This window comes from Gouania willdenowi, chromosome 3, assembly GCF_900634775.1.
Source record: "Gouania willdenowi chromosome 3, fGouWil2.1, whole genome shotgun sequence".
NCBI classification, from domain to species: domain Eukaryota; kingdom Metazoa; phylum Chordata; class Actinopteri; order Blenniiformes; family Gobiesocidae; genus Gouania; species Gouania willdenowi.
The window spans coordinates 15,109,268-15,122,173 of record NC_041046.1 but is presented as its reverse complement, the minus strand read 5'-3'; the positions used below and the strand labels follow the sequence as shown (position 1 = coordinate 15,122,173).

The 12,906-nt window shown below is 38.5% G+C and overlaps 1 protein-coding gene across 2 annotated transcripts in view; it reads left to right on the top strand.

Moving 5' to 3' along the window:
- LOC114461213 (retinoblastoma-like protein 2) overlaps nt 1-12,906 on the top strand; it is a 71,149-nt gene that overhangs the window by 33,169 nt on the left and 25,074 nt on the right. Inside the window, exons 1-2 of one of the 2 annotated variants that reach the window (XM_028443122.1) lie at nt 4,737-4,806; nt 5,381-5,478. The exons of the other annotated variant lie outside the window; for it this stretch is intronic. The gene's annotated coding sequence lies outside the window, so the exon portion shown is untranslated. Of the gene's footprint in view, nt 1-4,736; nt 4,807-5,380; nt 5,479-12,906 lie in introns of those variants that run through there. 2 annotated transcript variants of the gene reach the window in all.

Below are 12,906 nucleotides of genomic sequence, written 5' to 3'. Positions count from 1 at the left end.
TGAACCCCAAGACAAGAATCTAAACTCTACCGCAGCGGTGGGTGACTTTAATACAGTCTGAATAAAAATGACTGTTACTCCCTTTGGGTTCAATCAAGGTTCAACTTTGTTCTTGGGTATTAAACAGCCATTTATTAACATGTCTTTTACATGTCAAGATCCATGCCATCAAAACTATGAAAGTGAAATACAAAACTTTAACTCACAAAAAGACACTCACACTACACGTTTCACAAATAAATTACCTCATTAGCTGCATTAACACAGGGGGAATAAAGCTGAAGTCTTCTTAAATGACAACTTTAAATGTCCTTTTATCAGCTTCTCTTAGACACTTCAGGTAGGCTCTCCATCACCTTGTGCTGATCTGAGTGCTACAGCTACTTATTCGCAATAAAGCTGAACAAAAAATAAGTTCTCCCCTTCTGTCTCTCTCTGTAACTTTAACCAAATAAATAAATTACATCCACATGAATTAGCTGAGTTATTACTTGTTTTTTTTTTTTATTATTATTGAATATCTATCTGAAATATGAATGTGTAAATATGAAATGTATTATTATCTTTTAACTGAATATGATAACTATGAATTGCATTTTATGAGAGAATCTCTGACGGCAGCTACAATTACACATGGTTAAAAATCGATGGACCCTGTCCTTCTTACGGTCTACTGTTGTTGCTCTTCAAAGGGGTATATATATATATATATATATATATATAAACGTTTTATGTCATAACTTCATTAACGACAAAATGAAAATGCTGCCTCCCGACTGGGAGCTGGTTCCAAAGGCGAGGAGCCTGGTAGCTGAATGATCTGCCTCCTTTTATACTTCTAGACACTTTAGGAACTTCCAGAAGACCAGCAGACTGAGAGTGGAGTGTTCTGCTCAGACGATAGGGCACTAACAGGTCTTTAAGATACACAGGAGCTTGATCATGTAGATCTTTGTATGTTAACAGGAGGATTTTAAACGCTATTCTAGATTTTACAGGAAGCCAATGAAGAGAAGCCAATACTGGAGAAATATGCTCTCTCCTGTTAGTACCTGTTAGTATTCTAGCTGCAGCATTCTGAATTAACTAGAGACTTTTTAGTGAGTTATTAGGACATCCTGACAGTAGAGAGTTACAATAATCTGGTCTAGATGTAACAAATGCATGGATTAATTTTTCAGCATCACTCTGGGCCAAGATATTCCTGATTTTAGAGATATTACGGAGGTGGAAGAAGGCTGTCCTTGTGATTTGTTTAATATGAGAATTAAAGGATAAGTCAGTATCAAAGATAATGCCTAAGTTTTTTACTGTGGTGCTGGGTGACATAGTAATGCCATCCAGAGACAATATTTGCTCTAATAATTTCTCTCTAAGGTGTTTTGGACTAAATAAAATCACTTCGGTTTTATCCTGGTTAAGAAGGAGAAAGTTGTGGCTCGTCTTTAAGACAGGCCTGGAGTTTTAATAACTGAAGAGTTTCATCAGAATTCATTGAGAGATAAAGCTGTGTATCATCTGCATAGCAATGGAAATTTATATTATGTTCTCTGATAATGTTTCCTACTGGAAGCATGTATAATGTAAGGAGTATTGGTCCCAGAACTGAACCTTGTGGAACTCCATGATTAATTCTGGCGTGCGCTGAGGAGAGATTATTAACATGAACAAAGTGAGCTCTGTCTGATAGGTAGGATTTAAACCAACCCAGTGCTGTTTCTTTAATCCCAAAAACACTTTCCAGTCTCTGCAGCAGTAGATGATGATCCACTGCATCAAAGGCTGCACTGAGATCTAAGAGCATCAGAACTGAGACCAACCCTCTGTCTGAGGCTAAGAGGAGATCATTGGTTACTTTAACTAAGGCAGTCTCTGTGCTGTGATGGGCTCTAAAGCCAGACTGAAAGCTCTCAAAAAAATTGTTTTTATGTAGGTGATCACATAGTTGACTTTTTCAAGAATTTTGGAAATAAAAGGGAAATTGGATATTGGTCTGTAATTGGACACGTCACTTGGATCAAGGGTTGTTTTCTTAAGGAGAGGTTCGATTACAGCGGTTTTAAAATCCTGTGGCACTAGAGATGTGTTAATCCAGTTCACCATATTAGTGCTAATTAGTGAAAAACATCTTTAAATAGTGGAGTTGGGATTGGATCTAAAAGACAGGTTGTTGGTTTAGAAGCACTAACTATTGAGGTCAGTTCAGATAGACCAATTGGAGTGAAATGATGTAAATAAAAGCTACATGTTGGGAATATTTCAGGAGCTGCTTTGTTTATTAAATTATTGAGCACTCCTGCAGGGGGGACATTAGCTTTGTTTTTAATTGTTACAATTTTATCAGTAAAGAAGTTGATGAAGTCGTCACTGCTTAGGTTGACAGGAATAGAGGGTTCAACAGAGCTGTGGCTTTTGGTGAGCCTGGCTACAGTGTTGCCTCTCACTTTTTTGTGTTTTACAGTATTTCTCCTTTTTTTGCACAGATATTTTGATTCTGGTGTTTCCAAAGGACTTTCTTTTGGCACTGCAGGTGCAAACTGCACTAATATTCAAATATGGGCTTTAGATTTTTCGGCTGTGCATTGGTTTGATGTGCTGAGTCTTGAAAGCAAGAGTACAGCAACAATTTTTTTTCCCGAAAACTGTTGTAAAGTATTGGTCCAAGGTCTTCTCAGTTTCATTGATCCTTGAAGAGCAAGAATTTTCTGCCATTTGTCTTGTTTTATTGTAATGGTAAAGTTTTTGGATACCACTGCCAGCTTTCTCCATTGGTCTATGTTTTGTTGAAATTGGGCTTCAGTTTGTACAGACATGAACTTTTGTTTGTCGTCTTCTTCAGTGTTTTTTCTGTCTTCATCTGTGACATTGTCTTCTGCTTGATTATTTCCCTGATCTGACTTCTCTTGTTCATTTTCTTTAGTGTTTTCTAAGTCTCCTTTTATGATTTCTTCTTCTCCTTCGTCTATGTCTTCATGTCCTTCCAGTTGTGGGCTTATCAAATCCCTGACTCCTCTCCGATTTTTGGTCCATACAACCCAGAGCCAATGACGTTTCTTTGGATCATCTTTACCAAAGAGTGATAAAGACATTTCTGACCAGATTTCGCAAGAATAATCTGTCTTTTGGCTAGCAATGTTTTTGCTCTTCATTAATTTGGCCAGGGCTGCTATTCCACCAGCATTTGCCCATAAATCTTTCCTTTTTTTTACTCTCCCCATTGTCTCCAATTAAAGGAAAATGCAAAGCTGAAACCGTTCATTGACGTGTAAATTCTGTCTTAAAGACAGAGATTAAAAATGATACCAAAAAAAAAGAAAAACTACAGTTTTCACCAACAGTTATTAGATATATTAAAATATAACCTGATCAAAGCTATTTTGTTTTAAGTAGATAAAAATAATTTGTAATGTGAAAAACAATTCAAAATATGGCTACAAAATCAATTGGGCACAAACTGACAACACAAACTGAATACTTATCATGCATTCAAGCATAGCATATTGATAACAATTATTCAAATGACAAGGAAAAGGAAAATAATTGTTCTTACCAGTGAAATCCTGTGCATATTTCAAAAGAATCCAAGGGGAAAGTACTAAAAAGTATTGCTGCACTGACCTTAATTGATGGATGCTCGTGATTGGCTAGTGCTTAATCACATGCATCCTTTATCCGATTGGTTGCAAGGCAGTGGCCATGAGGCTCATATTAGTATTGCTTAAAAGACAGGCCTACTGTCCAAATGAAGTACTGCTACTAAACAATGGATAAGAGAGAAATTATGTTGTTTTTGGTATCGATTAAAAAAAAAAAAAATCCTCAAGCATAAATTCCCACATCTAGTGTTGTAGTGTAAACAACATGATGTGGGGTACATGTGATAAAGTTTTTGTGACACTGCAGCCTATAATAGTGACTTTATTGATAATTATAAAGAAAATCCTGAAATTGTATGAAAGCAAGTTGTAATACTGTAACGACGAGGTGACGTTGCTTATGGACTCTTATGATTTAAAAAGGTTACATTGTGATAACTGACTGGCAGTGCTTAGTGAAATTAATTACACACATTTTGTTATATTGGTTTAATGAGTTTGTTTAAATTATGATGTAACGATGAGACATGAGACAGTCGGTGAAGCACATGGTTCATGTCCCATGATTTCAGCATTCATCTAATGTTAAAAACCGAAAAAAAACATTTTAGTATAATTGACAAATAATTTATCAGTGACATGAAATATAAAACAAACAAATATCTTCTGTTGCTATGAGTGTGATTGAGATGTAATTTTTAACAACCTTGCCTGTGCATGCTCTCTTCCTCTTTCCTGTGGTGTCCTATAGTTATTGCATATTTTAGTACTTATTGTAAAGATTAAAATCATGAAAATTACATGAAAGCACATTTATTGAAACTAAGTGTTGTAGTATGATCAAGAAGAGTTCATCTGTGTGTTGTGAGTTTGATGACACTACAACCTGTTATAGTACAGTTATTGCATATTTTAGTACTTATTTAATGATTAAAAAAAAAAAAATCACCAAAATTACATGAATACACTTTTTTTTTTTTTTTAACAAAATGTTGTAGTATAATTAGGAGGAGTTATTCTATGTGTGCTGTGAGTGTGATGACACTGCCACTCTCCTGTGTGAAGTTATTGTTTTTTTTTTTTTTTGTATCTTTTTCCGGTGTTGCAGACGGTCCCTGGCATTCCAGCCACAGTCGGCTCCGCCTAGAGGCCGATACAAGTTTCCAAGCGCGGAGGACGACTCGTTGCAACACCGGAAAAAGATAAAATGGTAATGGTGGACTTGATTTATATAGCGCTTTATCACCACACTGAAGCAGGCTCAAAGCGCTTTACATATCAGCTCATTCACCCAATCACTTTTCAGTATTTGATGACACTACAACATGTTATAGTACAGTTATTGCATATTTTAGTAATTATTTAGTGAAAAAAAATCACAAAAATTTTATTAAAGCACATTTATTAAAACTACGTGTTGTAGTATAATGATGAAGAGTTAATCTATGTGTGTTGTGAGTTTGATGACACTACCACTTTCCTATATGAAGTTATTGGTTTTTATTTTTTGTATCTTTTTCCGGTGTTGCAATTTGCATACGGTCCCTGCGCATTCCAGCCACAGTCGGCTCCGCGTAGAGGCCAATACAAATTCCCAAGCGCGGAGGACGACTTGTTTTGAGGAAAATCCGGTTGTATCTTGCAGTCCACCTTGCTGTGATTGGAACGAGATATCGGTTTTGTAAAAACAGTGTTTCGTTGATGAGTTATTGGTTCGGGAAAGCTGAATCTGTGAATATCTTTCTAACTTTACCTAACTAGCTGTCAGCATCTTATTGACACAGTGAAGGCGCACTTCCTCTTTCCTGAGCACATGAAGTGACTGAAGGCAGTGGAGCAGCAGCTGTAAACTGGACGGAGTGACGGTGCGAAATATTCGGGGGTGAGTTAAAGATATTTTAATACGTTTTTACTTTTCAGATTTCTATATAGCTCATAAGAGTGAATGTGAGACTTGTTTGTCTGTCTGTGTGTTGCCCTGCGATGGACTGACGCCCTGTCCAGGTTTTACACCGCAGTGAAGTCAATTTCATTCACATTGAACATTCGCCTCCAACACCAACAGCGGTGGCTTCACTTAAATGCGTCCCGTTCGCTCTGTCATGGTTCAGATAGAAACATGCTGAAGGCTCCGTTATGAACACATGGCTTTCGAATTTAGGGACTGTCAATGAAATGTTGTCTTTGTGAAAAGCATGGGTTTAAAAAAAAAAAAAAAGTTTCAATCGATAATATAATGCAAAAACACTTCTAATAAATGGAGATAGACTGAAATGTAATGTGCATATATATTTTATGCAACATTTGAGCTTTTATCGTATTTTATGACAATTTTTCCCCCCATATTTTTTCAATACCTTTGGAGTAATGTGATCCAACGACCTCAGTCCAATTTATTTATTTATTTTTTCCACTTGTCTGCACATGCTGTCATAGGTCAACACTACAAGAAGTGCAATCATTATGAGATAGCAATGCATGTTTTGTTATTGTGACCATCACCAGCCCTCCTCAAGGAAGGGTAAGAAACATTTTATTATAGGGAGGATATAAAAAAGGAGAGCAGTGTTACACTTAGGTGAGGGGGTGGAGGGGGAGGGGGAAGGGAGCAGGGAGAAGAGACTCAAGGCAGGAAATAGAAAGGGTGGGGAAGAATAAATTATTATACAGTGAGAGTGAGATGTGAAGTTGTAGTAGAACATATTGTGTTGCATTATGTTGTGTAATCAAGCCAGTCTGGTGACAAGTGTGAAGCTTAGGTATAATGGTGGTGGCTGTGGACAGAGGGAAAGAGTGAGTGGTAATAGCTAAAGCAGGTATTTGAGATCAACGTGTCAAAAGTTAAGCCCAGTACGAGTTTTATCGCACATCCTCAGGCGTGCCAGTGCATCGTAGACCAGTGTATGTGCAAAAACCGCTACTGCAAACCCAGCAGCCACCCCGGGCCCGCAGATGAAGCCAGGCCAGCAGAAAGAGTGGGGGTCCCAGGCCACCCCCCCCACGGCCGAGCAGCCCCCCAGATGCCCTTGAGATCCCAGGCCGAGAAGCAGACACCGCCCCCCCACATACACCCCCTCTCAATCCAATTTATAATAGTAGTCTTATTACCAGGCTATCACGCACAGCTTTTTGTTTCCCTGTTTTAAGGTTTTGAAATTTTTGAAAAATCACAAAGTGGGAAAATGCAAAATAATCCATGATTTTTTTCAATAGCTTTAAGGTCATGTGACCCAGTGACCTCAAACCAATTTATAATAGTAGTCCTAGTCCCTGGCTGTCACACGACCCATGGGCCGTGTGACCATCCTTGTCACCCCATGCGGTCACCAGGTGTTGGCTGTCGCCCTCCTCTAGCTTAGTGGCTAGCTCCCACACAGTAGCGCTAGCTAGTGTCTCCATCTGCTGCACCCCGGCACAGATGGAGAAAATGGAGAGCCCGCAGCCTCTGCCACCTCCATGAAGGGGGTAAGCATCCCAGCCTCTCCTCTCCTTGGCTGTAACATAGTGGATGTCTGCAGATACGCTGCCGCCCGCCTGTCCATCCCGTGGCCCACTGTCATAGCCGAGACGACCCGGTCCCGGTACGAGGGGAAGCGACTCCCCGCAGCCAGGGGTGCGACAAAGCAGATGCTCCCCATCTTCCTCGAGCTGTTGGATGAAGTGGCACGCTTCTGTTCACCGACAGGGGTGCTGTCCCTGGTGACTCGTTCCTGGACTGCAAGGACATGGATGGCCTGGGCCTGCTCCGTATGCCTGCAGTGAATCCACTGTTCGCCACACACCTGCTCCCTTGGGTCCCTGTTGTCGCTCCTTAGAGAGAGAGCCTGCCAGGGAAGTTGGACCCCCTGAAGTCAGGCCTGTCGGAGCGCGCCTACAAGCTTTGGTGCTCACCACCAAGGCGTTCAATGTCACTTGTCTGCTCACAGCCTACCAGGCTGAGCTGTGTGAGGACTATGGGTTGACTCACGACCCGGCCTGCTGGGAAGAAATGCCAGTGGTCACAGACCTGGCCTCCAACGCTGTGCGGTTCAGGCCACCGGGAGAGCGATGGGGGTCATTGTCCTCCTGGAATGGGCATTTCACAAAGACAGTAATTAATTGACGGTTCCTAAATTCGAACGACATGACTTCATAGCGAAGCCTTCAGCATGTTCCAAAGCGGGCAGGACGCATTGAAGTGAAGCCACCGCTGTTGGTGTTGGAGGCGAATATCTATTGTCCAACGTGAAATCAACTTCACCGCGGTAGGGTGTACACCAGTATGAGCCAGAGATAGGCACCGGCAGACAGACCCCACAACCCTGAAATAGGACAAAGATGGTCTGAGGATGGATGGATGGATGGATGATCGTGTGCACATTGTGCGAGTAAATCATTTTTGCTGTAAGAAATGTTGACTCAGAACTATAGTTACATGATACACGTGGTACCCCACGGTGCCTAATTGTAACAGTTCCTACTATACCAGAAATTCTACATGACGGTACTACCATGGATTACGATACTACTGGTACCAGTTTCCGCTCCATAGCGGTTGCCTCTGCTCTGCTCCCGGCTTCTCACTGCACGCTACTCACTTGAAAACACACCAACATGGCAACCGGACTCCACAGCTGCTGAATGATTGGCTGTTTGCCTGTTACTGGTGACGTACGGAGCTATTATAGGCTGTTTCCGCACGCTGAGTCCGCACGTCTGTTAGTTGATTGGCTGTTGATGTGTTTCTGCCGGCATGAATGAACTGAAGACAGCTCCGCTTCAACAGAAACTCGCTTCAAAAACAAACAACAAGCTAAAGTTCTGTCTCGCCTGGACGCATGCTTACAGTCACAAACACAAGACGACACATGGCCGAAGCACCGGACTCAAGCGGCTCAAAAAACCAAACTCCAAAAGTTTCATTTGGAACTATTTTGGCTTTAAACGAGGCAGAGACGGTAAAGCAATAGGAGATCCACTGTGCAGGCACTGTCACCATGCTATAGGAGCCAAAGGAGGGACTACACTTTTTGTTTGTTTTTCCGCACGGACTCAGAGCCATCTTTTTATATATATATATATATATATATATATATATATATATATATACATATATATATTATATGTAACAATATTTACAAATTATATACATACAAAGGAGGGATCACATCCAATCTCATAAAACACCAGTGACGTCACCCAAAAAAACGCATACAAATATAGTTTTCTCAGGGAATCAGTTCCTGTTTATTGTATTTTATCCTCTATGGTTTATTATGTTGGAGAAGAAGCATTATTGTCAAATCGTTTTTTTTAAAGACAGTGGATTCGTTATCCTAAGTTGATTATTCATATTAAACATGAATTGACGAGCAAAGGTAACTGAATGATATTTTTTTTAATTTCAACAATATAAATTCTATCTTCATTTATTAGTTTTTTATTGCCTATATGCGTTTGTTCATGTACTCTTATCATGCACCAAACAACACTATAAGTAACTAATAAGTATTTCTCACTTGTACAAATACATTGCAGTTCATCAAAATAATAATAATAATAATAATAATAATAATAATAATAATAATAATAATAATAATAATAATAAAAAGGCTTTAGTATCACGATATTACCCGGAACCGTGATACATTGTCTGGTATAGTATTGTGGTTACCCGTTTTGAAAACTCTACCTAGAACCATGTGGCCCCGATGAGGGCCAGTGGATGAAACAAAGAAGAATACTGCAGAGAACATAGAGGAAAACAAAATCACCTGGATGTTTATTGTTTACTTGTTGTGTTTTGATGTATTTTTTAGCAGAAAAAAACTGCACATGATGCTGTATTTGTGACAGGCCTGATGTTTGGAGCCGTTCCAGCTCTGTGCATGTGTAAAACCACCATCTGCCTATAAATACGTGTTGCACTGCAGGGGAATTAATGGCTCGATGGTCCCGCTGGACAATTACACATAACTCTTGTTGGGAGACAACAATTGTGTTACAATCTTATATACACGTACACATACATACATTTTTACAAACATTTCAGCGAGGCAAGTCACAGCAACACATATTTGGAGACATGACATACATTCTCAATAGAAAGTGTCTAGAGATACGTTAAACGTAGCCTTAGCCCCCGGGGCTATTTGTACATTTCCGGACTTTTTCTACATAAGCGTACTGTGACTTTATGTTCACCGCGTCAGGATGGCCGAGTTGTCTAAGCCACGCCCTCAATAATTCTTCCTTCCACTGCCGTGTGTTTGAATCCCACTTTTGACATTTGACAAAAATAAACATTTTAGGGTTAGGTTTATTGATTATTGGATTCGATGAAACCCCCCGAACAGTCCTCGGACTATTCAGTTTGGAATAGGGAATGAAAGGCCAAACACGGGCCAACATATGTCGCACGGGTTTCACTACCTTGGACATTCATCAAGAGAGTTTGTCAGAGTGTGTCAGTCCAGAGTGTGTGTTGTGTGTGTAGTATATCCTGAGCTAAGTATTGGCCAATTACAGTCGGCCACAACCTCATGAATTTAATACACTTTTTGTTTTAGATTTTTATAGATTTTAACATTTCTATCATAATTATTAAATTGTTTAAATTTTAATAATTTGTTTATACTTTGGTTATTACATTTTTTTTCATTTAAAGATATTTGATCCAATTGTAATTTAGGTAAAAATATTTGTCTGTTAGAAAATTGCAAATAGTTTTGAATGAGAATTTTTGAGGTATTGCTTTGCAAACTGTATTGAACTCTGAATATTAAATTTCGTCTGCAAAGCCATGAAACTTATGAAAATTACCTTGGTTATCCAGAATGTCAGAGATAAAAATTATATTATTTTTGTACCAGCTCTGGATGAACAATGTTTTTCTATCACATGTAATGACTCTATTGTTCCACAAGATGGAGCCATGTGGAGTAAAGTTATGGGTAAATGCCATCTTCCAATAGTGAAGAATTTGCTTATGGTGTTCAGACATTTTCAAAGGCAGTTTGGATACTTCAAAATCACATTTCAAAAGAAATTCGAACCCCCCTACTTAATCAAAAATGTTTTTGGGGATATTATACCAAATTGAATCAGGATTAGTAAGAAAAGATTGTATCCAATTAATTCTAAAGACACCAACCATTGACTCAAAGTCAATGGTTTTTAAGCCTCCTTTGTCATAGTCTTTAACAAGTTGTGCCTTTTTTATATAGTGAGTTTTATTGCGCCAAATGAATTGATGTAATCTAGTGTTTGTTTTCCTTATATTTTATATTTAAGAGAATAACTTGGATAAACTAATTTAGAGACGCCCTCTGATTTTGACAGTAAATTTTGACCAAATATAGTAAGGTCTCTTGTCAACCAGTAGTTGAGACTTTTTGTAATTTTGTCATTAAAATGTTTTGCTTCTCAATCATCAGTATACAAAAAACATGTAACACTAATCTGTGACAGTATATTAAAAAACGTGTAATTAGATTACAGGTTTTTGTTTTTTTTGTAAAAACTGGGTTTTTTTGGGGGATTACGTTTTAAAAGCAAGCAGAATATGCATCATATTTGCATAAATGAAACATGATGCAGGAGTTTCCATTAGGGATGCACCCAAATGAATTTTTTTGGCCAAAACTGAAACACCAAAAGAAATTATTATGCAAATTATTTGTTCCCCATTGCATTTCTGGCTCTGATAGTGTACTAATCACGAAAATCAAAACATTGTGTTTGTATACATTAATATTAATGCTTAAAAGAATAAATCAATTAAAAATATGAAAATGTTTATTTATCACGGACATTCCAACAATGCACAATATAAAATAAAATAATGAAATGTTTAACCTGACCCCACTCATACATTAAATAATGTTGTACAGGCCTATAACTGACATATTAAATATGTTGAAAATCAGCTTCTTGTTTTTATTTGATATCCAAGCATGTTCTTTAGACGCACACACAACTCTGTGTACATGTCTTTTGCATGCTGGTTTAATTTTAATCCAATCAGAAGATAATCTTTATAACGCGGACAATTTACAGTCGTGATAAAGTTCAGACGTGCATTATAAATATATAAGTCTAAATATAAATGGTATATGTTATATAAATGTCAAATCTAAGTCTAAATGTTAAATCTTATATATAAATGTTAAATGTTAAATATAAATGTTAAATCTAAATGTTAACTCTAAATGTTAAATCTAAATGTTAAATGTTAAACCTATGTTAAATCTACCTATAAAAGCAAGGGAGGTCTGTGTGGGTGTGTGGACGTGTGTGTGGAGCAAATATCTCCCCGATATTAGTCTCCCCGTTGACTAAGTTTCGACCTGAAACTTAGTCAACGGTTCCAAATACCCCAAGTGTGTGTATCTGTTATTTTGGAGTAATTTGGCCATTTCAAAATGTTTATTTTAATTTTATTTCACTTCTGGACGGCCCCGAAATGAAACCTATTCAACTTTTGACCTCAGAATGTGAGGGGGCGCTAGCGCACCATCTATATCTATTTCACTGCACAGCTCACTTCCGGTGTGTGCGCGAGCTCCCGTGAACTTCTCTTTTCTCTTTTGAGGAAAAATACTTTTTTTTACTGTTTTTTATTTGGTGATGACATTTCGAAACGTTTATTTTCATGTTAGTTTGACCGTTCGCTATTTAGACCGGACAGACCTCACCAGGAAGTTATTGACGACAATGGCTGCTATGTTGAAAGCTGCACATTTCTCAGCAGAGCGTGTGTGAGAGAACCAACGGAGGAGATTTGTGTCCAAGGTAGAGAGTCTCACACACACACACACACACACACACACACACACACACACACACACACACACACACACCCCCCCCGATCAGGTGCGCTTCACTATCGATCACCGTCTACGTGTCTACGTGCATAACGGATCACCATTTAGTCCGGTTACAGTCTGTGTCACGCCACCCGTCTATTGGGTGGTAGTGACAGTAGTGTTGAGTCAGATCAGTAAACGGTGCTACATAGTGAAGCCCGCCTGATGATTACTGCAGCTTCACTCACAACACACCTGCCACTACACCTAACTACTGAAAATAGATACGTTTAGTGAAAGTTAGACAGGCACACACACACTAAACGACAACAAAAAATATGAAAAAGACTCAAAATACACAAAACTATATATTTATACAAAAATTACACAAAAGACAACACAGAAAAATACACCAAACGACAACAAAAACATGAAAATGACTCAAAATACACTAAACTAAATACTTATAATCCCACATGAATGCATACTTCCGACGGGCACTGTACATTACAGAAAAAAACACC